The sequence below is a fragment of the Camelus bactrianus genome, chromosome 1, assembly GCF_048773025.1.
Source record: "Camelus bactrianus isolate YW-2024 breed Bactrian camel chromosome 1, ASM4877302v1, whole genome shotgun sequence".
NCBI classification, from domain to species: Eukaryota; Metazoa; Chordata; class Mammalia; order Artiodactyla; family Camelidae; genus Camelus; species Camelus bactrianus.
The window spans coordinates 63,545,801-63,570,087 of record NC_133539.1 but is presented as its reverse complement, the minus strand read 5'-3'; the positions used below and the strand labels follow the sequence as shown (position 1 = coordinate 63,570,087).

At 51.1% G+C, this 24,287-nt stretch overlaps 1 long non-coding RNA gene across 2 annotated transcripts in view; it reads right to left on the bottom strand.

Annotated features, from left to right (window-relative positions):
* LOC141577885 (uncharacterized) overlaps positions 1-20,612 on the bottom strand; it is a 146,545-nt gene extending 125,933 nt beyond the window's left edge. For both annotated transcript variants that reach the window (XR_012507434.1, XR_012507428.1), the window contains exon 1: positions 20,095-20,612. This is a non-coding gene — a long non-coding RNA (uncharacterized LOC141577885). The remainder of the gene's footprint in view (positions 1-20,094) is intronic.
* Positions 20,613-24,287: the final 3,675 nt, after the last annotated feature.

Sequence of the window (24,287 nt, the reverse complement as noted above, 5' to 3'; positions counted from 1 at the left end):
GTATCGAATAACAGCGTTCAGAATTGCCACTGCATGGTGCTAATAAAAAACAGACCAACTTAGTACATTTCGAGGTTATCTTTAAATTTTCTACAGATAATGCATCTTCTTATTACCTGGACCCAGTACAGGTTCCCCATCCCCACCACTGAATTGGTATGCCACTGAATTAAAGAGTGGTAAGTGCAATGGAGAAAATAGAGCAGAGATGCGGGGCAGGGAGTGGGAGTGGGATAGGCTGCAATTTTAAATAGGGTGATCAGGGAAGGCCTTACTCAAGTGACATCTGAGTAAGGATCCTGGAGGGAAAGAGTTCCAAGCAGAAGAAACAGTAAGTGCAAAGGTCCTGAGGTAGGAGAGAGTGAGCAAGGGGGAGAGAGTAGTAGGAGATAGAGAGGTAATGGAAGGAGAGACCATATAGGGTTCTACAGGCCTTTGGGATGAATGTGGCTGACACTCTAAGTGAGATGGGAAGGAAGAGACATGATCTAACCTTTTTTAAAGGATTCCTCTGGAAGCTTTGTGCAGAATAGACTGAATGCAGGGAATGCAGGGAGGGGCATTACTGGGAAGGGTCAAAGCAGGAAGAACCAGTTAGGGGCCCTTTGGAACGCTCTAGCCAAGAGATAATGGTACGTTGTACCAAAGTAATAGCAATAAAGGTGATGAGAAGTGTCAAATTTTGAAGGTAGAGCTCGCAGGATTTGGTGACACAATCCACGTGAGATGTGAGCCTAAAAGAAGAACCAAAGAGAACTTACCATTAGCTAAGCCGGGGAACACTGCAGGCCAGGGGGGATTTGTGTGGGGCAGGGAGGGGAGTGGGGGGCAAGCAGGAGCTCAGTTCTGGAAGAGATTTGTGTTAGCTGCCAAGCAGGGATGCTAACAGGCCATGAGTTCAGAGGCTACATAACCCTAGGAGTCCATGCATGAGTCTCATTGAAAGCCACGAGCCTAGATGAGCGATGATGGATAGCGGAGAGCTGCGGGTCTGAGCCCTGATGCTCTCCTTGTACTTCCTGTGTCAGGAAGACAAAGCGAAGCAAAGTGAGGACATTGGAGACCCTGACAGAGCAGTTTTGAGAGTGGCCATCTGACTGGAGTAGATGCAAGGGAGTGTGGGAGGGGAGGATGTGGCGATGACAGGTACGGACAACTATCTGAAGAGTTTAGCTGTAAAGAGGAGAGCTCTGGGACCATTTTTCTGGGAGAGGAAGCAGGGTCAAGAGAGGGTATATTTAGATGGGGGAAATGACCACGTGGCCGAATGCTGTTAAGAGAGACCCTGTAGAGAGGGAAAGGTTGGCAGCCCGAGACAGAGAGAGAGAAAGGAGGGAGACACTGGAGCGGTATCCATGAGGATTCAGGCAGGCATGGGATGGTTCATGCACATGGAGGGGTTGGCCTTGGCCAGATGTGTAAAGTTCATCATAGTAACAGGACGGAGACAGAGGCAAGGGCACAGACGCAGGCTCAGGGTGGGACGGGGCAACGTGGAAACACAGATAGCTTCTGATTGCTTTTGTCTTCTCTACAGTGAAGTAGAGAAAGAGGCTAGGAAGTGGGACCTTAAGTTCCTGATGGCAGGAACCTGGCCTTTTGTCACCGTCAGTCCCCTGGTGCTCGCACAGTGTTGGACATAGGCAAGATGTTCAAAAAGCACTTATTGGAGGATGAATGATTGAATAATTGAATGTTCAAACAGGCAAATTATCAAAGGACCTGAAGCTTGTTAGCCTTCTCCTAAATTCTCCAGCCAGATGCCTGGTGCCATTCTGATGAACACACCTGTATCCACAGCAGTCAAATCCCAAGGCTGCCTGGGCCACCTGATGTGACCTCAGGCAAATCTCTTCCCTGCCCCACCTTCTCTTGACAGCAAGAGAAGTTTAAACTGTTTGCATCTTCTGGTCCAAGGCAGAGCTGTGGGGCTGTGGAGGGGGGGGTCCTGGGATGGGACAGGACAGGTATCCTGCAGTGTCCTTCAAGTCTGAGGGTCTGGGTCCTCATCCAAGGATCACACAGCCTGGAACCCATGGGCAGGGAGTTCCCTGCCACACTGCACTCAGCCAAAACCACAAACTCCACACAATCCTGCCCAGCGCTCTCCAACACAGAATCTCATATGCATCCCTGTCAGGTAGTCAGTCAGCAGCTTCTGGGTGACCTGTGAGTTTAAAAGCAAATTGCCAGAGAAGCCTTTGTCCCCAAATGTCTGTAAAGGCTTGTGTGTCTACATCACCTTGTCTAGCCTTTCCTTGTGTGCTGGATTCCAGCCCAGAGTGTTAGGGAGGAGTGGGCTGGGGAGGGGTTGGTCCCATCAACTCTAAAAAACATGTGACACCCTGGCCTGGTGTCTGGTACCAGTGCTGGGAACTCACTTCCTCTCCCTCATTCGGAGCTGCCCTTGGAAACCTCTGCAGAAGGGTGACAGTCTTTATGGAAGATCCTTTGCCCCCAGGGCACTAGGAGAGCAGCTGACAGCCCAGGGACTGGAACCTTAATTCCTTCCCTATCAGGCTTGAGAGCAGGCTTGACAGGGGGAGGGGGAAAAATTCACATGATTAGTCAGCAAATATTTACTAAGAACCTACTGTGTGCCAGGCATCATTCTGGATGCTTAGGGTATGTGAGGGACAAAACCAACAAATTCCACGCCTGTGGAGCATGAGTCCCAGTGAGGGATAGGTCAGGGCTCAGGCAGGGCCATCCCATTAGGAAACTAGCTTCCCTTCCAGCCCAGTTCCCGCTGGGCAATTGGCTTCCTCCCCACTCTGCTCAAAGAGCCAGTGGCAGCTTTGGGTCCTTTCAGAGCTCTGTTCCCTGACATAGGCCCAGAGGTCTCCACCCGGGGAAGTGCACCACCGGATCTGCTGAGGACGGCAGCTGGTCCCATCTCCCTGGAGAGACTAGAAACCGCTCAGCAGTATGGGGAGCTCAGAGCAGCCGCCGTTGGAGGCCAGTGGGGGTCAGCTCCCTGCCACCTGCTTCCTGCCTCCGAAGCCACAAGGGAAATACCACCTTCTGGAGAGGTGAAGCCTGTGCCCCAGATCAGCTGCCCACTTCAACAGGAAAACCCGCTTTCTAAGAAGCAGTCTCCCTCGTCTCTTACTGTTTTCCTGGCAAGTAAAAGCAGCCCGAACACCTGCAGACAGCAGTGAGACGGGGTGGAGGAAAGTCAACGCTCCGTACTTTTCAAACACCCTCCACCTCTTTAAATCCGCGGAAGCTTCCCAAATAAGACATTTTTAGAGGGGGAAAAAACCCTCAGGTCTACCACTGTTTGCAAACACCAAACAACTTAAGGTTTATCTTCTCCCTGTCTGGGGCAATAAAAAGAGACATCCGTCTCCTTTAAGGAGCTTGTAAAAAACATAACGCAGCCGTGCAAGCTTGTTTGAGGATAAGCCCCCTTCCGTGGGGCCACACTCCCCGTGCTGGTGAGGGAGGTACAAGGTTCAAGGGCGGGTCTCCACCTCTGGGGTGGGCTATTGCCTCCACCAACTCCTAATCAGCAAACTAAACAAGACAGATTTTCCAAAATCGCTATAAGGAAACACTGCCCCCACCCCCTTTTTTTTTCAGTCTCAGAGCATGTAAAATAAAAGTCTTTGTAGTGAACTATGGAGGGAGAGTTCCAGGCCAACACAAGACACCCCACAGTATCATAACATTTCTGAAGCTTAAAAAAAATCAGAATACCGAGACATCTGCATGAGATGATTCTTCCCATGCAAAATTAGTTTCTAGATCAATGGTTTTCAAATAAGGGAGGGAAGGGGGACGAGGTCATCATCCTTTTAGGGATTCTTTCAAACTATGTGCACCACCTCGACCCCAGTTCCACAGTTCCAGAGACCCGGCGCACACCCCAGGGGAGCCTCCCTGACCAACAATCACGGTCTCAGTGAGTCAGCCTTCCTCAGTGGCCTTGAAACACGAGTGGTAGCAGAATCAGCTGGAGGGCTTGGGAAGACCCAACCACTGGGCCAACCCCCGGAGTTTCTGATTCAGTTGCTCTGAGGTGGAGTCAAGCACGTGCATTTCTAACAAGTTCACAGGTGAGGCCACAGCTGCCCACCCAGGCCACACTGAACACTCTGGGTGTTTCCAGGCAGAAAATGGTCAAGAACAACTGGTTTTGAAAAGAAACCATGTGCTGTTTCTTGCAAAGGAACAGGACCAAACTTCCCTGTCTCTCTTTTATTGTGTGACAACACAATAAAATACTGGGGGGCTGTGGCTTTGAGACATGCACGTGACCAAGACGACCTCCGTCCATGCCAGCGGCTCCCCCAGCCTCAGTGGGGCTGAAACACAGCCGCGAGTCACCAGCTGCTCTTTCAGGAGCACAGGGTGTGGGACCCATCCCTCCGTGGGCCAGGAAGCTTGGCCTGCCCTGCGGCTGGTCAGGGGCCTCTTAGGGATGGGTCTCAGGCTGCAGGGTCGCCTGGAGAGAGCGTAAGAGGGACCCAAGCTGCCCAGGGCGGTAGCAGCTTTCTGTTCTTCTAATTCAGAAGGGACTTTGTGGCAACAAAACTTGGAGCTTTTAAGCCAAAGCCATGCCATTACTCCAAGCCTCAGTAATAGTCATGATCATAATAGAGCAATGAAACTGGCCGTGGTTCCAGAGAAGGAAAGCCAGTCTGGAAAAAGAAGAATTTTATAATTTACTTTTATTTCCTATTATGTTCTCATCACATATGAGATCACATCACCTCATAATTGTATGTGGGGGAGCGGTTAACAGAAGGATTTCTCCACCTTCTCCAGGGCAGGGAATCTGTCATCACATCCAAAGCCTAGCACAGTGCCTGGAACACACTAGGTCCTCAGCTAAGGATAAATGAAGAAATCCTCTAAATTTTCTAAAGTCAATGCCTCTCAAAGGGGAAAAAAATACCATCAAAGGACAGGGCTGTGGGGGTCCAGGAACAGTGTTCAGCTCAGGGGAGCTCAATTCGGTCCAAGGAGGAATCCTGCAGCCACGGAGCTAAGACTCCTCCCCCGATGCTGTCGCCTTGCCTGGCTCTGTCCTGAGTATTTAGTTGGGGTAATTAAGGCTATCGCCCACAGTCTGTCCACCCTGAACCTTCAGAAACCATCCTCTTGTTCTTCCAAAGAGTTAATCATCTTCAGACCTTGCAAAGATTCTATTTTGGGGCCAGTCATCAAGGTTATCAGAATCAACTGCTGACAGACAGAGGCGCTGACTGCAGGCTGCTGAGTCTTCTCTGGGGTGGGGTGTGCTCTGGGTGCGGGAGGAGGTAGGACAGGGGAAGGGCTTGTGTCCACACCCACTCAAACACCTACGCGCCCACAGGCACCAACACCAGACACAGGCAGTAGCTGATTTAACCAGATGATTCATTTTCTGCTCACTGGTGGGGGATGTGAGGGGAAGGGGTTGGCCATGTGCAGAGTTAATGATTCCCCTGAGATGTATTCTGACCTACACCTTTGGTAGCTGGCTGTTCTTTTTTTGCTACAGATCTAACCCAAAGTGCCCTTAAGTAGGAAATGCATGATGTACAGGCCAGATGATTTTATTAGTCCTCTTACAATTCCCTACACTCCACTGTACCCCCTAAGATTGCCTCAAACTACCCAGGTATCACAGAGCTGCCCTAAATGTTGGTTAAGGCCACAATAGAAAATATCCTTGTGCGAACTCCTTCTGCATTTAGCATAAAACTGCTTTTGACACACTGGCCCGTTGCCTCACTCTGCTGGAGTCCCTGAAAAATTTCTCTGAGAGCTCAAAAACAAGATAAATTTTATCTCCCCTAAGGAACCAAAATACCTACTTTTCCCCTTTTTTTCTTGGCCACTAGGGACCTCAGGGTTAAATTTAATAATAGTTAAGTTTTGTATATTTACTTCCCTTCTCCTTCCTGGGGTCCTGAAAGTAGGATGACGATTTTAGTCACCTTACTGAATGTATGTTCCTTGTTGAAAGCACTCAATTTTTTAATTTTTAATTTTTGGCAAAACACAAGGTATCAATGACCTTAGCATCAAACAGATAAATGCAGGATCCTACACGACGAGAGGGAAACAGCTGCATAAATAATAATGATTTCCCATAAACAAAAATTCCTGAAAATGATCAAGCGGTCATAGTGGGGCACAAGATGCAACAAGAGTCCTGTGCAAGGGGGAAGCTGGGCTAAGAGCCTGGGTACTTGGGTGTATGTCTAAACTGTGAGGGCTCTTCCTTCTCCAGGATGCTATTGTACTTCAATCCTCCATGACGCTTGAAGCTTGGAGTTTTTTGTCTCACAGGGGCCCCTGGAGAAGATAATGGTCTTACTAAGGCTTGCAGGAAGAGGCTGTGCCTTGCCTAACTGCAATCTTTCTTCATGGGAGAGGTCATCTAATAAACAACCCTTAGACACCTACTGTTTTCAGAATCCTGCCCCAGGTCCTGGGAAAGGGAGCATCTGGAGGAAAAAGAACAGAGCATGGGCCATTTCCCTCAAGGTTTTCTCCCACTCGTGGTCAACATGACAGAAGGATCTGGAATTAGGTTCCCCAGCAGCACAAGGGATCTGGATTGGGAAGGCAGAGTGTTTCTTGCCGATCAGGCCAGTCAGCCCCTGAGTGGGTGTCCAAGCAGGCTTCAGATTCTCCTGTTTTCTGAGGCTTTTAGAAAATTTTCCTCCAACTGGACTACTGAGAGTGGGGTCTCGTCTGCACCCTCGGGACTCCTGTTTGCAAAGCCCACATCACACTAAGGCCCAGCCTCTGCAGCACTTTTCAAGCTCCCAGAAGCTGGCGTGAAGCACCACTACGCTGTCTGGTCCTTACTCCCCCTTCTAATCCGCCGCAGCCGTCGCTCCTGGAGCTGCCGTGTTGGGGGTTCTGGCACCAGTGGCTGCGTGAGCCATGCTGGCCCCTTTCCCTGACGTTTTTAAAATATAAAATTTAAAATGTGACTTGGAGATGAAAGCAAGAATGCCGAAAGGAGGCCGATGCTTTCTTGTGTTCAATTACAGCCCTGGGGAGTACCCCACACAAGGAACTGCTCAAAGCTCCAGCCAAGATGAAATCTGCTTTTCCAATAAGCACTTCAAACAGCAGAGGATGTTTTTGGCTGGATTCAGCAACTGGGAAGCCAACAGTTAATCGGGCTGGGCACTGAGGCAGGGCTCCCCGCCATCAGGGGAATCTGAAGCCGCCTTCCACCGCAGCTTTCACTGCAACTGAAGTTATGAGGCACTGGTCTGGCTCTCCCATGAACTCCACCTTTGGACCTCATTGAAGAGTTCTTCTAAGATGACAGATTTCACTATCCCAGTTAATTACTCTCCATATAATTTTTCTTCATTGTTTGTTCAGGCCTAATTCCTTTACTTTACAGTAAGTTCTAGGACTTTGTAGATTTGAACATGGGCCACACCAGAGATGTTGATAAATAATGAAATGAGGATACTGATGGTTGTGGTGATAGTGGATGGATGGATGGGTGGATGGGTGGATGGATGGATAGATGGGTGGGTGGATGGGAGGGTAGGTGGATGGATGGATGGATGGATGGGGTGGGTAGATGCATAGATGGATACACAGATTGCCTGGCTGGTAGCTCAGGTGAAGGCAGCATTGAGATATAAGTAGCGGAAACTTTAGTAGATCCATTTCACAAACCTAGAAGTTGAAGTTCTTCAAAGCAAATGGTTTGCTCAAGCTCACCACAGTTGACTGTGATCTAGAACCCAAGTCTTCTGAGCCATGCTCCTTCTCATGACACCAGCCTGTTGCTTCAATAACCTGGACTCCACCTTGACTGGACACCATCAGCATCCTACCCTGCACTGATAGATCCTTCCAGACCCAGCCACGACCACGAGGGCATTTTGTGTATTTTGGCTACTAAGTATTAGCCAATTATCAAGTCACAAAGGGAATCGTCTTCAGGACCCTGGATTCCAGCTTCATTCTTGAACTCCTAGTCACACCTAGATTCGGGCAAATATTCCCTGACCTGTTAGGTAAGTCTTTTGCCTGGAGAAGAAGCACCAGGGCACAGAACAGGGATTTCCAAATTTAAGTGTGTATGAAAGACTTGTGAAAAATGCATATTCCCAGACCCCATTCCCAGAGGTTCTGAATGCGTGGGTCTGAAGTGGGCACAGGAAGTGCAGGCTCAACAGCAAAACATTTATCTCGTTGAAGCCCTGGTACTTTCTTGGTAAGGCCTCTCCTGACCATTATATTGAAAATCACAACCCACACACCACCTCCCCACTTCTCATCCCCCATCCCACTCTCCTTTTCCTCACATTACCATCACCGTCTAGTACACCATTGCTATGTTTGTATCCCCCCTAAGTGAAGTCCTAACCCCTGGTGCGATGGCATTTAGAGGCAGGGCCTTTAGGAGATCACTAGGTATAGATGAGGTCATGAGGGTGGAGCCCACATGATGGGATTAGTGCCCTTGTAAGAACAGGAAGAGATCAGAGCTCTCTCTCCACGTGTGAGGACACAGCAAGAAGGTGGCCATCTGCAAACCATAAAGAGAGCCCTCACCAGACACCAAATCTGCTGGCACCTATGTCTTGGACTTTGCAGCCTCCAGAAGAGTGAGAAATAGATGTCTGTTTAAGCCATCCCGTCTATGGTATTTTATTATAGCATCCCAGGCTGGCTAAGACAACTGTATGATTGCCTTGTTTCTCATACTTGTTTGGTCTCCCCAGTCACGGAAGCTCCATGAAGGCAGGACCTGCCTTGTCCACTGCTGACTCTCATGAGCCTGGAACAGCCTGGGATGGTAATATCTGTTTAAAAGGACAGACTTAATGAGGAAGAGGTTTTAATGCAGGGGGCCCAGGGTGTACTCTTGGAGGAAGAGCATGAGTGTTGATATTAGCCCACCGAGAGTTTGGATCCCAACTCACTCGCTTCTGTATGACTTCAGACACGTTAGGCCCCTGAGCAACAGCTTTGTCATCTGTGAACAGGAGGCGATACCTCCACCCTAGGGTCTAGCACAGACCTGGCACCGAGCACTGCGCCACCAGCGTAATTCTTTCCTCCTTCCTCATCTTCTGGGTAGAATTTTATATTCTATGGCCTCTGAGCAGAAAATGTGCCTGAAGCCTCCCAGGTTCAGGGAGAAGTGCATTCTGTTTCTCATCAGGTGGAGAGAGGCAGGGAGGAGGAATTAACGGAGGCCACTCGTCAGGGCGAGTGGGTCAGGCATCCCTGCTGGCTCCCTCTGCAGCGCAGAGGACACACGTTCACCTCCCACTGTCCCTCCATCCTTTCCCACCAGCAGGAATGTACAAGCGCTCTCTGAGTAAACAGACAATAAATCACTCGCTGGGATCACACCCCCATCAAAGCAGCATCATTCAAGACCTCAGGCAGAGAGAGCACGTGTTTGGAGACTGCAGTGTGGAAGCAAGTATTCCTGGCAAAACAGCGCAAGCAGTTTCCCTGGGGCCCTTGGAGTAAGTCCCACTGACCCTGCCAGCCCCACCTGGAGGGACTTAAACCAGAGTATGGGAGATTTGGGCCAGAGGGGAACAGGATTTCCTGACAGTGATCCTGGACTAGGTGACTGACGTTTTAGAATTTTTTCTCGCTGGGTTTTATGAAGCTGATAGGAATTGGAGGCAGAAACAGAAAACAGGAAATGTCTACACACATACACACACACAGATACACATTACACAACCCAGGGAGAGGGAAAGAGGCAGCCCCTGTAGAGTGGGGTCAGAGCCTCCATCTACATGGAAAACAGGAGTCCGTAGCCTGTGTCCCAGCTCCACTCTGCTGCTGGGACCTCGGGCCCGTCCCTCTCCTGCCCTGCACTAGTTTCTTACCCACAAGACAAGAGCACGAATCTCCCTAGTCCTCCTCAAGCTGCTGTTTCATGAGTCCCTGATTTCCAGCTGGGCTTGGGCCAGACGCGCTGCCGCTGCCGAGGCAGAAGGGAAACTGGCCCGAACGCACGGCTGCCTGGTTCCCCTTGGCCGCCCTCTACCCCACCCCCTGGCTGAGAGGCTGAGATTCAATTCAAGGCTCAGACCTTTACTTTCAGAGGCTACGCTGGAAGGTGCAGAGTCTGTACTGACCTCCCACACCTCTTCCCTGGCCATCTGTCCCCTGTAGGGGCTGGAACCTGGCAGGTGAAATCCCCTCTGAGCCCTCGGGTGGCTCTTTCTAGACAGAATCCCCCTTGGGTCTGCTGTCCCTAGGGTCAGGCTGAGCCCTGGAAGGACATCTGCCTCTGGCCAAGGGTCACTCATCTGGATTCAAGGCGAGACTAGTATCCTTCAAATTAAACCAAACCGGCTCCCTTTGGAACCCAGCCATCACCCTTTCAGCACTGCCTAATAATGTCCAACCGCACACCTGGTAGAAGTTCTGAGCGGCCCTGGTAGGGGCTTCTGAGGAATTAGCTTGAGAAGGGATCTGCTGAGAACCAGCTGTGTGACCCTGAGCAAGTCCCTTCCCCTCTCTGGGCCTCAGTTTCCCCATCAGGGCTGGCCTGGCTCCCTGCCACCTGCCCAGTGTGGAGGGTCTGTATCCCTCTGCAATAAATATCCCAGCAGCCTCTCCCCGTCCTGGGGCTGCAGGGAGTGTCCACCTCACTGACTGGTCATGGGGGCAGGGGTGCCAAATGGAAGAAACCAGAAACAGGCACTCAAGGTCAAGGTTAGAGCCTGCCTCCGGCTTCCCAGCGTTACCTCCTCTTAGAATTGCATGTTGTCAAAGCCAGAAGGGTCATCAGGCATCATCCAGACCAGAGGTGTTCAAGCTGCTTTACCCACAAAGCCTTTCTCCGGATGAAATCTCACGCAGGGGCCCAGAAGATCAAACACGGGGGAGGGGAGCAATAGCAGGGGTGAAATGGAGCATTTATAACAAAGGCATCGCTAATGGAGCGTTTATGATAAAGGCAGCTCTGACATCCTGGCTGGGAAAAGCTACTCCAGGGACGTCCTCAGCCAGTGCGGAAAGCTAGACAGGAGAGCATCACTGTACCTGACTGGGCTCTCTCCTGCAGAATAAACCCCCATCCCTGCTTAAAGGAAGAATTTTTTACAATTAAACTTGCATCAACAACCAGAACTCACCTTACTCCTCCCCACAACATAGACAACGGTTCCTTACAAATAGCACTGCCTTATCTGTCGTATTAATCCGAGGCAATCTCTGGCCCCATCTCTTCCACTCCTGCGTAGAAAAACATAACAGCTTGAAATATCTGATCCACACAACTCAGATAAGAGAGAAAAGGCGCAGGCGACAGGGCAGGGTAGAGCCAGGGAGAAGTCAGGAGAAAGAAAAGTAAAAGAGTTGGTTCCTGCAGCTGACCTGGCAGATCTGAGGATGCAGTCCTGGGGGACTCAGGACTGAGAGATACCCCAGACCCCTAAGGTTCCTGACAAGGCTGGGGAGGGGCACGGCGCTGCTGCAGGAAGATAGGAAAGGGTACTGGTGCCCCCAGTCCAGTGGAAATGGAGAGGGGCTCCCGCGTCACGGGAGTAGCGCGAACAAAGTCTCGGTAATTAAGGTGAGCCTGGTGTCCTGCCTGGAGGAGGTGGGCGGCAGGGCTGGCCGGGTGAAGCAACGTGTGCCAAGCGGCTGCAACAGCCGCATCTCCTCAGCACCGAGCACATCACTGACGTCAAGCGCAATGGGGCCTCGGCCAGCACTAACTAGGTACAGATGCTCGGGTAAGGGCCGCCTGGGCCAGCAGCCGCTCCCGCAGGCGCCGGCCCCACAGCCCCGGAGCTGCTCCAGCCGCGGGCGGGGAAGAGTCTGAGCCGCCAGCCGGCCGGCCTCCCAGGCGGCGCAACAGCGCACCCTAGTGGCCATGGCTCGGAGAGAGCGTCCAGAAGCCCCGCAGGCCTAGGTGTGGGGCCTGACACCTTTGATACAGTCTAACACTCGTGGAGATCACAGTACAGTCACTTGGGGAGCTTTTAAAAAATCCCATTGCCCAGGCGGCACCCCATCTCAATTAAATAGAATCCCTGGGAACGGGACCCGGGTGCCAGTAGGTTTTAGAACCCTAGAGTTGTTTCCTATGTATGGCCGAGTTCAGAACCAGTTCCCTTAAAGCGGTGGTTCTCACTCAGTGGCTTGGGCGTGCATCAGAATCACCTGCAAGACTGTTAAAACACGGACTGCCGGGCGCCACCCTGGAGCTTCTGTCTGTGGTGGGACCTCGTTAGCTCCAGCAAGTTCCCAGGACCCACCTCGAGAACCTGGGCTAAACGATCACTCAGAGAGTGGGCCAGGCACCACAGCATTGGTATCACCTGGGAGCTTGTTAGAAACACAGATTGGAGGCCCCACCCGGGACCCACTGAATCAGAATCTACATTTTATCTAGATACAGGCGATTGGTATGACATTAGGGTTTGTAAGTGCTGCTTCTAAACACCATTTGCTCAGGCCTGATATGATCAGGCTGTGTTGACGGCTGGCAAAACCTCTTTACATCCGCCCCCAAATCTCTGGATCAGAGAGCTGGATGGAATGTTCCAGATGACCTGGTCCAACTCTCTTGCATGACAGATGGGCCAAAGTGAGCAGGGAAGGAACTTGCCCAGGGTCAATCACTGTGGGCACCTCAAATGTCATATATTCATAAACATTCCTTCTTCCTCCCCAGGGGGTGACCCTTGTGAGTTACGATCTTATTCATCCACAGGGCAGGCACCTCGTGAACTCAAGGGGGACTGTGGAGGCCCAGGTCCTTCCTGTCCTGTCTGCTGGGGAGTGCGCTGAGGCAGGCAGTGGAAACACAGGAAAACCACAACAGAGAAGGTGGTGGGAGGTGGGCTGCACAAGATGGCTCAGGAGGGGCCGGGTTTGAGGGCTGAGTGTCAGCCACTGCCCCTAAGTGTGTTGACACGCATACCCATTTTTTGATCATGATTATTCTGAATTATCAGGGAAAAGAGACAGATCAAAGCCTATCTTACAGGTCCCTCTCTTTCAGACAGATCTGTATACACTAAGCATCCTGTCACCAAAGTTGGCTGGATGGCCAGCTCTGGCCACAGCTCATGGTGGGTTTTCATCTTTTTTGGCCATTATTCATGCAGGCTCTCTGAGGGGCACACACAGCCCAGGTGGAGAAGGTAGATAGACACATGAATAAGTGACAATGGAACAGATAACACAAGACAGGAGGTCTGGATGCCCATGGGAGTGGGAGGAGGGATGCACAGTGTGGGTCAGGGAAATCAGAGCAGGCTTCCTGGAGGCGCATGGCCATCACAGCCAGGGCATGAAGGAGCCTGAATGTGTCCACATTTGGACCTCACACTCCTAACCATTCCTCTACCCCATCCTCAAAAGGTACAGAGGTGAGACCCTAACCTCATGTCCTGTCTGGGCTCTGTAAACAGGATGTCTGGCTGGAAAAGATGCAGCCAAGGCAGAGAAGGGGCAGGGAGACTTGAATTTAACATTGATGAGTTTGGGCTTTATCCAGAATCCCACAGGAAGCCATCTGACTGGTGATGCAGGAAACAGACACTGATGGACGTTTCAGGAAGACTGAGTCTTTCTAGAGTCTAGCAAACTGCTAATGTGCAAAGCTCTAGCTTTAAAGCCTGTGGTGAGAGAATCACTAACAGTCTGGTCTGTATCAGGTTAACATTCTGCCTTTATTTCTATTCATTTCCCAAAAGCTGGGGATGGGGATAACCAATTTGTAACTGTTAAGTAAAAATGGGTAGGTATTTGTTTTCCTCTTGTTGTCTTTTACATTCTCAGCTATACCACCCTGTTACCAGCTTTACAGAAAACAAAAAAACTGAAATTAAACATTAACCAGGATCATTGAGGGTGTCACTGAAATGAACTGCCCTGCTGTCAAGAGAGGAGAGGCCCCTAGCTCTGGAGGATTATTCAAACAGGAGAGGGACCTGGGCAGGCCCCAGCACCCAGGGACTGGGGGGCCAGCTGAGCCCAAGAGCACTTTCAATTCCAACCAACAAAAGACTCCCTGACTTCTGGCATAAGGGCTGGGTGCCTGGGGACAAGAAGGGCGCAGGCAGGGTCCCAGCCCTGTGAAACTCACATCACGTGTGAGAAGGGCTCTTAAGGCGGCAGACCCCGGGCCATGGAAGGCAGAATGGGGAGCGATGTGTTTCCCCTAGAAGAGACGGCATCTGCTGTAGGTCTTATAGAATCGAGACATTTACCGGTAGAAAAGGGGGGGTGGTCTGGACAGACGGAACAGGTGAACAGTCGGTGGAGGGCTCTGCGTGGTGTGTTTCAGATGTGGTGTCTGGGTGGGGGTGGGGTGCACGATGGGAGGAGGGGGCGTGTGGAGGATGGCCAGGTCCAGAAGGCAGCGTGGGAAAGGCTAGCTCTAAAGTCTAGGCCCTTGGGCCTTGTCTAAGCCCCCAGGGCCCCTGTGGGGAAGGTGGGCTGGCCAGCTGCCCTGGTGGGAGGCTGCTGGGGTCTGCCAGGCCAGAGGTGCTAAGGGCTCACCCAAGGCGGCAGCAGAGGGGAGGGCAGGGAGGCTGGGCTCAAGAGGCCTCCAGAGCAGTCTTCTGACTCAGTGATGAGACGAGCTGGGCGTGGGGAGGCGAGCTCAGTGACTGAACACTGATTTGGTGCCATCCCCTGGGAAGGGAATGGTCTCAGTCAGGGGTCCAGTTGAGCAGCAGGAAGTGTGTCGGTATCTTAAGCAGAAGGAATTCAACATGGGGGATCGGTTGCATAGTGATTTCAAAGCTGAGAAGCTGCGTAAGATGCTGAGGCAGCACAGAGGTTAGCACGGGCCCCGTCGAGAGAAGGAGGATGAAAACGGAGGCCACATTAATGAGAGCTGGGAGGCCAGGAGCATCCGGCCCAGCAGAAACCAGAGCAGGCCTGTGCCGGGGGAGCTGGGGCCAAGGAGGAGACCCAGACCTCCTGGAGACGCTTCCTAGAACAGAGAGAAGGGAAGAAATACCCTGGCTTCTCTCCGCCCACCTGCTATTGGCTCAGCCTACTTGAAAGCCCAGAGACAGGAAAGGCCTCGCCCAGGACCACTAGAGGAGGCAGCCAAGGTGAGCGCAGATCTGAACGTGGGGCATGTGAGTGGCCTCCTTGGAAGAGGATCCAGGCTGCACTGGAGACATAGGCTCGGAGGGCTGGAGAAGCAGGTGTGGAAGGATTAGCGTGGCTCTTTTGGAGGTTTTCCAGCAGAGGCAAAAGCTGACTCAGGCCTGAGTCACACTGTCCGGGATCTGAGCCCCGTGGGTGGGGCAGGGCAGGGTGGTGTCAGGTGGCTCAGTGACATGCCAGGCCCCGAGTCAGGAACAAGGATGCTGCGGTGGAAATGGGCTGGCCCGGAGAGGTGGTCACACCCACATCAGCATCCCTATTCTGACAGCAACTAGCTGTGTGACTCTGGGCAAGTGAACAATGCTCTCTGGGCCTTGGTTTCCCATCCGTAGAGTGAGAACATGCCTCCCCCATTGGGAGAAGAGAAACCATGTAGGAGCATTTTGTGAACCGTGAGGTGCTATCTACACCAGGAAGACCAGGATGCCAAGCAGATGCCCGCTCTAACTGGGGCTCAGGGACGCCAGTGGCTGGGTGAGGCTTTTGGGTTGAGTCTGATGTGCTCCCAGGGCCCCTCAGGTGCCATACGCCTGCAGAGAAGCCACTGGCAAGTGTGGGGCCCAAGCTGGCTCCACACAACACAGGACATGAAGGGATCTTGGAGGTCCCCTTGGGTTGGTGGGGCAGGGACCCACCTTGACCTTGGTCCCTGAAATGATATACAGAATCCTATAGGTACTCTTTCCAGGGAAAGGGTCTGATTCTTAGAGGAACTGACAACCCCAGGGGCTCCTGAACTGCAGGTTAAGCCCCTCCACTCTGCAGCCCCACCTCCCACCATGCCTGGCCCCACACAAGCGGCCCCAGGATCACAGAACTGCTTGTAGTTGCCCCCAGCGCTCCAGGTTTCTTCAATTCCTCGGTCCTCGGTGGATGCTGCCTCTCCACCCAGACTCCCTCTCCTTCCCTCTCCTCCCTCCCACACATCTTATTTCCTCCAGTCTTTAAGACTCAGTTCAAGGATCATTTCCTCCAGGAAGCCTCCCCTGACCCCATAACCCCCAGACCCCCTGTCCTAGACAGGCGTGGCAGATGGTATTCTCCAAAGAGTGCCACTCCCATGTACTTATGCATCCAGCAGGAACTCCTGGCAGTAGGACCTACTCCTCCCACGGAGAGGTGAGTCTGTGTCCCATCCCCTTGCACCCCGGGGGGACTCATGACTGCCCTGACAGGTCAGAAAAATGACAGCCCTCTGCCTGGTTCTCATATTCTCTCTTTCTCTCCCTCTCAACACCTGCCTTGGACCTCAGCCTCCATGCTGCGAGGAAGCGGGACCACAGGGAGAGCCACAGGCCCACAGCCAGCACCCACAGTGAGTGCCTTCAGGTCACCCCAGGGAAGGCCCCACGTGGTGTCATCAACGCACTGTCCCCATCCTGCCATCAGTGTGCTGACCCGCAGAATCCCTGAGAGATAATAAATGATTACTGCTGCTTCAAGCCACTATATTTTAGGGCTCCTCTCTGTTGAGGCATTTGCTCCTGAAGTTGGAACTGTTGGTTGACAGCCCCACCTGCCCTCCAGACCGTGAGCACGGCGGCAGGGACCACCCTCCACCCTCACGGCCCAGGCCAGCCACACTGCTTACTACTCATAGAGCACTCCGCAGTGTGCATTCAACGAAAAGTCAGGAAATAAGAGAGAAACGATTGGGGGTATTAGAAATGAATTCCCAGGTGACAGACATATTTGAGCTGCAGCTCTAAAGATGTAAAATCTGGTTTTTTTTTTTTAAGTGAAAGTTGGTGAGAATATATTCATCTAAACCTTTAAGGTTTTATGAACTGGTCACATTAGACTGTGATCTCTTACTATGGAGCTTGCTGTGGAGTAAATAGATGATGGGACATAAAGGGACCCAAGGGCAGTGATCCCCCTTTGGCTTTTCAGCTCAGTGGCCTCCTGGAACTACAGAGTGGACTTGTTTTTCCTTCTCACACTCTGACTCCAGAGCATCCTCCAAACACAGGCGGCTTCCTTCTCAGGGAGCACCACTACCTCTCTCCTCCTTCCCCAGAGCCCTGCAGGGCCCTGGGCAGCCACCCACTCCCCTCCCCGAGGCTTAGCCCCTCAGGGAGCTGCCCTCCCTCCCAAGGGCCCCTAACACAGAATCTGTTGCCCAGACTAGACTTCTGGCCTCTGCCCATGGGCGAGCACTTCCTTCCCTAGAAGGTCCTCCAGGCAGAGAAATTTCCTGATACAGAACTCATGGGTGGGGGGGTGGAGATGCTTTACAGTTTTCAAAGCAATTTCTCCCACCTCATTTCCTTGATCTCCAAAGGGTGGTTGAGGCAGACCCAGTAGGGATGACAAGGCCCATTTCATACAAGGAAGTAGCCACACCAGAACTCCAGCCTGGACCTCTGCCTGCACACCACTGCCCCTCACCCTGCTTTGGTCACTGTTGTCCAGCTTGCTGCTGATCACAGTGGTGGGTCCTGCTGTCTGTCCCTGGGGCGGACCGGACCATCCACAGATGTCTGATCATCTCAGTAACCATCTCAGTTAGCCCCTAGCACCCAGGACATTTCTGGACCTCCTTGACCCACAGCATCCCTTGAGCACAGAAAACAAAGCTCAGATAAATTAAATAGGATCAGATTGGTACTTCTGTTGCCAAAAGAAACACACACAGCAAAAACAAACCAAGAAGGCAAATAAATAAAAACCCTTTAGTATACATTCCCCAAACTAATTACGAAGAACCGATTTTGGATTACTTGCAGTTTGGGATTATTTGTGTTCCCTTCCCCTGTACCACGAAAGAAGAATCCAGTCAGCTGTGCTCTATTTCACCAATGTCTGCTTATATAAACATTTAGGGGGGGTACAAGCATGTGTCCTGCGTGCGCGCGCGCACACACACGCGTGCCTCTCTCTGGATAAAGAGGTCTGCGGGTTAGGATGCATTCTGGAATCTTTCCTTCCACACCTCCTGCGTCTGGTCACTGTCTTGGAGGTTGACATTCCTCAAGTTGAGGGATGGGCAGGCAGAAGGTTGCAGGCTGTGCGCCAGCCAGGTCAGCTTACAGCGAGCTGTCAACCCGTTTCTGACGCCCCAGCTCAGCCATAAATAACCGCAATGAAACTGCAGCAGACCTCCGGGGCCTCCCCCCGCAGCAAGCTCCCCTCCATCAATCTCCCCTAATGACTGCTTGGCATTCAGGCTTCCGCCGTGACCCGACCCCGGCCCCAAGCATTCTTTGGGGCTCACCGTCCTTCCCAGGCACAGAATGGGTCAGCCAGGAGCACACGATTGAGAGTGTCCCCATGTCCTGCCAATATACTTTATGGATGCCCTGAGACAGGCAGGGAAACTCTCATTACTCAAAAAGCCCCTCCTTCCAAGATGGGCTCCAGAAAGCAGAGCTACAGCCACAATCTGCCTGGTTGATCTGGTCATGGTGGATTCTCCTCTGCGAATGAGCTCACAAAGCAAGGGCTTCCCTCGCCCTATAACAGCTACTCACTCCACGGAAAAAGCTGGCCTTTGTGCTCTTCGCAGTGTGGGTGGGCCACAGCCAGATGATATTGTAGCTTGACTAGTGACACTTCTTTTGTCCTGTCTTTAAGCAGCAGTTATCTTTTGTTCTTAAGCCTAATTTGCCTCAACTATCTCATCACCCTAAAAATATCAACCTAGGGCATATATCCTGAATGGATGAAAACTCTAATTCAAAAAGATACATGCACCCCAATGTTCATAGCAACACTATTACAACGGCCAAGACATGGAAGCAACCTAAATGTCCATCAACAGATGAATGGATAAAGAAGATGTGGTGTGTGTGTGTATATATACATATACATAATGGAATACTACTCAGCCATAAAAAAGAGTGAAATAATGTCATTTGCAGCAACATGGATGGATCTAGAAATTATCATACTAAGTGAAATAAGTTAGACAGAGAAAGACAAATATATGATATCACTTATATGTGGAATCTTAAAAAATGATACAAATGAACTTATTTACAGAAATAGACTCATAGACATAGAAAACAAACTTATGGTTACCAAAGGGGAAAGGAGGTGGGAGAGATAAATTGGGAATTTTGGATTAACAGATACTCACCACCACATATAAAATAGATAAACAACAAGGACCTACTGTATAGCACAGGGAATTATATTATTCACATCTTGTAATAAACTATAATAGAACAGAATATTCTTTTTATATTTATCTATAACTGAGTCACTTTGCTGTACACCTGAAACATTGTAAATCAACTACACTTCAGTTTTTAAAAAAAATCAACCTAAAGTCAACCAGCTGCCCCACTTCCTCCCCCTTTCTCTCTGGCACTGCTCTCAACTTTCCTCCTGAGATCTCAGGATTGAATTTACATCAGTAAAGTGCTCCTAGGATTCCACTTTACTATCTAATAAAACAATTTGTCTCATCACCAACTTTATAATAGAATTGTAATCATGTATCTCTAGATAAAAAATCAGAAACAACAGATAAAGACTAAAAAGTGCGCTCTCTCGGTATAGACGGGCCACAACATCAAACTTCAGTAACCACCACAGCGAGGTATGTCTTGCAAGCCAACCCCCTTCATTTACACTTCAGAAACTGAGGTCCTTATGGTTATAGGGTCTCCCAGGGTCTACTGCCCTTGGGGACGGGAGTAACCAAAAGCAGCTCTTCCCCAGGCAGACAGGGCAAAACCACACCTTAGCCCAGCGCGGGGCACAGAGGAGGGCCAAACTGTAGTGGACACTGGCGATGTCCCCAGATCCCCAGGGCCACTTTCGCTGCTCCCGTGCACCCTTCCCCAGCCTCTGGGTGCTTTCACCCCTGACAGAGGCACTTGTGACTCTTTGCAGAGCTGTCTTCCCACCACTGGGGCCAGTTGGGGCAAAGTGGGAAATAATTTACACCCTAGAGCTTTGCTGCGGGATGGGGCTGAGGCTGGTTCTCCGCCTGAAATCGAGTACTGCTCGACTTCCCACCTTGTCCCGTGTTCTCGTCCCCCGCTCTCTTACCAGTCTCTCCGCGGACTGCTTCCTGATGCGAAATCACCTGCATCTGGACTCTCATCTCAAGGTCCGCTTCTGGGGAGCCTGACGGAGGACACCAGGAAACGTCTGTGGAATGACGCCATCGCGGCTCCAGGGAAGCTGCAGAAGGACTGTGGCACCAGGAGTGGCATTTAAGTGCCCCGAGGGCTGGTGCCAGGATTAATGAAAAATCTCTGCTTAGAACAGCTCCCATAGGTTCTTGCTCCGACATGAACATATCCGCCAGCACACGGGCTGTTTCAGCATTCGCACGGACACAGTGAACCCAGGGACCTCTTGAAGGCCCATTCTGGATTGGCTCAGCTTCTGGATAACTGAGTACGGTGCCCCGTTAATCGATAAAAAAACGTTTTAACATTTACACCCCTTACATCGCAGCCGCTGCTGTAAACTGGGTGGTCGCAGCAGACGCCTTCATCCCGCCACTTTCTCAGCCGCAGCTTCCGTGTGAAGCGGCTTTTCACCCTCTCTGCGCCCCTCGGCCTCCCGGGCCCACTTCCCGGAAGTGTGGGGGGATGGGAGCTGGTGGGGGCTGGTGGATAACCAACCGCTCCACCTCCTGGAGGCGGTCTGACGCTTCCCAAGCAGTACGTACGGAATCAGACCTGTTGCCCAGAGCAGCTTCCACAGTCACCTGAGTGCTGGTTTTTCCTCCTTCCCTATCTCATGGGCCTGCCTCCTGGGATCACCTACCAATTAAACTGCATCCAAGCCCTTGCACCAAGCTCTGCTATCAAGGGACCGCAAGCCAAACCAATATTACGCATAACGTCGACTTTTGGGCAGCCCGGGTCATCACTATCCACCTGGCTCATTATCTACCTCCAGCTCTGCTCTGGAATAATGTGTTGCCCTCAGAGCGACTGGAGTACCCTCCACTAAATGGCCCAGTTGCTCTTCCTTTGTAATTCGTGTCTGATTCTGGCTGTTTTTCTATCTCTTTCTTTGTTGCTAGCCAGTCTCCTGCAAGACCATCACCCTCCTCCCAACTTATGATTTTTGCTTTTAATCTATTACAGTCTGGAAACCATATGACCAAACTTGATGGACTCGTGTCTCATGTAAAAGTGAACAGATTCTGAGTGCAGAGCAAATGCCTGAGCTTTCATCTAAGGCCCTGGAAACTTATTTGGGCTGCTATCAAGACATTTTGATTTTTCCTGGGTTAGAGCTCTGATTTGGAGAGTGTAGGGGCTGGAGAGTAAAATTTTCTACGAATGAGTTCTTCTGTTTCTGTTTAAATAGAGGACATGTTTGTGGGCAAAGGCAGTGGAGCTAACAATATTTATTGTAAATGCCCTGGAGCTTTGGCCTGCCACTTATTAGGATACGCTAATTCCTTACATCCAGGTTTTAAAACTCTAAATGTCTTCACAAGTTTGCCAGCTTCCCAGATGTCAAAAAATATCACACCCCAAAGAATGGTGGCTGGTAGATTTCAGAGCTAAAATAGGGACTGAATACAAATCTCCCCGTTCAGCAACCTAGTCTAACCCAGAGGTCCCCTTTCCTCTCCTAAGAAGCCCCTCTGGTGGCAGGAAGAGGTGTCCCACTCTGGCTTCAGGGTGACTCTATGGGATTTCTCATGTGGGAGGAATTCTGTTCTGGGCTCACCTCTCTCCCTGGTAACTTTGTTAGCCTCAGGGCACAGGGCATGGCCTCTGGGTACCACGGCAGATGGTGGAGTTGGTAAAGAGCCACACTTCAGGGACAGGCATGAGAACAAACTGCAGCGGGTGTGTTGATGGTAACCCACCAAGGCCCTAGAAGGAGTGTGGGGGAGACTCAAGGGGTCAGTGAACTATTGGAGTGTTTTCTGTGCTGCTGAGAACAGAGGTGGCAAAAGCATGTGGGGATTTGTTATGGGAAAGGGTGGCTGGGATAGAGGGATGCCTGGGCTGTGGGCCCTCTCAGGGCATGCAGTGAATGGTGAATGGGAGCTTCCTTCTTGGACAGGCTAGGCCCCACATGGGGGCAGCGTTCTCCCTGCTGGAGAGGGACAAAAATCTAGGCAGAGGGAAGCATATCCCATTAGGACCCCAGCCCCGATCTAATGCCATGGCTATGAAGACCCCAAAGACTGGTGATTCCAGGCAAGGTGGCAGGTGATAGGAGGGCAAAAGTTTGAGGGTCATGAGTGCTCAGAGGACAGCAGGATTGATGAAGTGCCATCACCGGTGTGTTTTGAGGGCTGGAGGCTGCACAGAGGAGGTTGATGAGGATGTAGCTGGAGGCTGAGTGTAGTCGGCTGCTGGGAGATGGGAGGTGGGTGGTGGTTGGATGGTCAGCGGGCTGATGACACTGATGCGCCTGAGGGTGGGGCAGCCTCAGCAAGGCCAGCTGGCCCTCTAAATCTTTGTACAAATGTTGGCAGCGAGATGCAGACGACTCCACCCACCTGGGAACTGACTGAGAAGGAATTTCATGGATTAGAGCTTCAATGAGGATGCAGAAGTCCCTTGAGACAAGCTTACCACCTCAGCAGCGACTGCAGGGAGAGACTTCTCAAATTTGGCAAAAGAAGAAAACACATCCCCTCTAAAGATGTGACTGAATTGGCTTCCACGCTGAAATCTGTGAATTTCCCAAATCCATGATTCCCCAAGGCAGAGGTGAAATCTGCTTATGAGGTATTATCAACTTCTTGGTTGTGAGCAATTTGGCAAAAGCACAGAGAAATCAGGAGTTCAGACGGGGACCCCTGCCCCTAGGAGTGCCGCATTGCATAAGTGGACTGGGAGTGTCCCAGCAGCCACTTGGCTCCTGGGTTCCTAGGACCTGAAGTCACCGCAACACCGACCCTCACACCTTCACCGTGTTTCTATTAATAAGACTACTGTGCAACCCCTGTCCCCTATTGGTGGTGCCTTCAGCCCATACCAAAGACACTAGCGAACCCCCTCCCGTCACAAATATTGACCCCACCCTGGCACCCCCAAAACTCGGGCCCCCAGCACCTGGCTGCTTTCCTGTAGCCCAGCCCCACACCCCTCCAGGTCATGGCTGATGGTGCCTTCCTGCCCCGCCCCTGCCCTCTGCTGCCCTAGAAGGGCAGATGTTAACCTTCCTTCTTGTAACCTGCCTCCCCTCCCCCTGATGAAGAGGACATCAGTGCTCAGAACTTTCAGCCTCTAATCACTAGATGAAGACTCAGAGGCCCGGGGCGGGGAAGTGACTTGTTCACAATCACAGAGCAAAGTTGAGGCAGAGCTGATGCCACAAATCAGGTCTTCTCATCTCTTCTCTCTCTCCAAAGGCCACTTGAATCTCCACTCCCCTTTATGAAGCTTCTCCGCAACGTGGAAGAGAGAGGTGCTGACACACAGCATGGGAAGGGGAGCCACAGGCTGAGACCCACGGCCTCCACCTCACAGGGAAAAAAGTGCCAAGAAATAACCTCAAGGCTTCCATTAATGGAGACTGTGATGGTTCATTTTATGTGTCAGTTTGACTGGACTAATGGATGCCCAGCTAGCTGGTAAAACATTTCTGGGTGTGTCTGTGAGGGTGTTTCCAGAAGAGATTAGCATTTGAATCTAGACTGAGTAAAGATCACCCTCTCCAATGCAGGTGGGCACCATCCAATCCACTGAGGGCCTGAACAGAACCAAAAGGTGGAGGGAAGGCCAATTTGCTCTTTTGATTGAGGTGGGACGTCCATCTTCTGCCCTTGGAAGTCAGAGCTCCTGGTTCTCTGGCCTTCAGACTCCGAAGCTTGCAGACAGCAAATCGTGGGATTTCTCAGCTTCCATGATTGTGTGAGCCAGTGCCTATTATCAGTCTCCTTTATTTGTCTCTCTGTGTATCCCACTGGTCCTGTTTCTCTGGAGACCTTGATATCTAGCTTTTGCTCCTCCTATTATGTTGGAACAGTGGCTCTCATCACTGACAGATCCAACACCCCTTTTGTGTGTGTGTGTGTTTTTTCTTCTGTGGGGCTCTTTTCTTTTTTCTTTTTTTAAGTGAAGTATAGTGGATTTACAGTGTTGTGTTAATTTCTGTTGTATACCATAGTGATTCACTTATACATATATATATTCCTTTACATATTCTTTTTCATTACAGGCCATTAAAGGGTATTGAATATAGTCCCCTGTGCTATACAGTAGGACCTTGTTGTTTATCTATTTTATATACAGTAGTTAGTATCTGCAAAT